The following is a 2,214-nucleotide window of genomic DNA, read 5'->3' on the forward strand; positions in this document are numbered from 1 at the left end:
AAAAAAAAAAAAAAAAAAAAAATTAGCCGGGCATGGTGGCACGTGCCTGTAGTCCCAGCTATTCTACTTGGGAGGCTGAGACAGGGGAATTGCTTGAACTCGGGAGGTGGAGGTTGCAGTGAGCCGAGATCGCGCCACTGCACTCCTGCCTGGCAACAGAGTGAGACTCCATCTCAAAAAAAACACAAAAAACAAAAAACGAAAAGGAGGGGACATGGCCACGGGTACCCTGGAGGTCACAGGCTGTGACCCACCAGTGTGAGGAAGCACAGAGAGGAAGACAGGAGCAAACACATATCGACTGCAATGGAAAGCCTTGGAGAGTTTGACATAATGTGACTCATGTTGTCTCCTCTCCTCTCCTCTCCTCTCCTCTCCTCTGCTTTCTTTCTTTCTTTCTTTCTTTCTTTCTTTTCTTTCTCTCTCTCCCTCCCTCCCTCCCTCCCTCCCTCCCTTCCTTCCTTCCTTCCTTCCTTTCTTCCTTTCTTCCTTTATTTCCTTTCTCTTTTCTTTTTTTTTTTTTTTCAGGATCTTACTCTGTCACCCAGGCTGGAGTACAGTGGTGCAATCACAGCTCACTGCAATCTTGAACTCCTGGGCTCAAGTGATCTTTCTCCTCAGCCTCCCAAAGTGCTGGGATTAGAGGTGTGAGCCACCATGCCTAGCCTGAATCATGTTTTTAAAAGCTCGTTCTTTGGGGAGGTGGGAGGGACTGCTGATTTATTAAGATGAACCATGGTGGATGAAGGGCCACAGAAAGTGGACCCCTGGGGAGGACTCCTGAGTAGATGGTACTGCTGGAGCTACAGACCCTGCCCCTCCCCTGCCTCTCACACTGGATGCATCCTGAGGAGCATATCTGGTTGAGAGGACAGAGCCAATTGCAATCAGCAGATATTGACATTGGTCAGTTCAAGTTTGTGTCTATTCTGCTGTCTCTATCTCTAGGTTTCTTCTTTGTATAGCACTTTGTCATGCAAAGAGGTTATGGGATGCTAACTACTAGCTCTGCTCAGTGGTGCAGATATAAAATAGGATCTAATAGGGAGAAATGAGCAAGCAGAGAAGTAGGGCACAAGCAATCCCTGGAACGCTCATTACCCCACTTTCCGTAATACTGAAATGGGGAAGGAACATATTTTGCTGACATGAATGATAGAAAAAGGAACTTATAAATAGGATCCACAGAGGGGAGGGAACAGCTGTGTGACTATGTCACATTAGAAGCTCCCATGTAGAAGAGTGACCTGATTAGAATGAGGGAGCCCCTGGAACCCAGTGGCTGATAACAGCAGCCAGTTCTTCCATTTGTCTAATTCAGACTTGCTGAACTAGAAGTCTGCGGAGATGAAACTGACTTCTAAGGACATCCAGATGTATCTCTTCTCACATGTAAAAAAAAAAATGTGTCAAATAGAACATTTTTGGCTGTAACTGACTCGTTCTAACCAAAAGTGACTTGAGCCATCGAAGTTTTTGTACCTTGCTTAACAAGAAGTTAGCAGAATAGTCCTTGGATTGCCTCAGTGGCTCAACCTGTCATCGAGGGCCTGGCCATCTCTCCCCTCTGCCACTCTCTGTGGCAACATCTTCCCTGAAGGTTGCGAGATGGCTGCTGCAGATCCAAATATCACAACGTGACCTGACAACACCCAAAACCTAGATGGGAATATCAGAAGAGCTTCCTGCCCTGTCTCTCTTGGTTTTTTTCTTTTTCTTTTTTTTCTCAAGTAAGAAAATCTTTCTTAAAATCCTGCCCCTCAGCAGACTTGCCCTTTCATTTCATTGGTCAGAACTGGGGCCCAAAGACACCACTTAACGAACCACAGAGGAAGGAGACAGTACTACCGGGGCTGGATTAGACCAATCATGACTCATGCTGTCAACGGGGAAGAAAGAAAATGCCTGTTGGGAAGTGACCAATAGTGTCCATCATAATAGTTTTTGTTCTTTTCTCTGATGACACAAGTCATGTATGTTCATTATAGAATATTTGGGAAACCCAGAAAAAGGTGAAGAAGAAAATAAAATCCCCTCAGATTCCACCACCCAGATCCAACTACTGTCTTACCTACTTTGCACTGGTTTTATCCATCTTTGTACTCTAGTCCTTCCATCCTTGTTCTGTACCAGCCCTTGAAATCTGCCCATCTCTCTCAAGCCACCTTCCATTCAGCACATGGTCCCAAACTTCATTCTTTTTTTTTTTTTTTT

This window comes from Mandrillus leucophaeus, unplaced genomic scaffold (assembly GCF_000951045.1).
Source record: "Mandrillus leucophaeus isolate KB7577 unplaced genomic scaffold, Mleu.le_1.0 Scaffold504, whole genome shotgun sequence".
NCBI lineage: Eukaryota > Metazoa > Chordata > Mammalia > Primates > Cercopithecidae > Mandrillus > Mandrillus leucophaeus.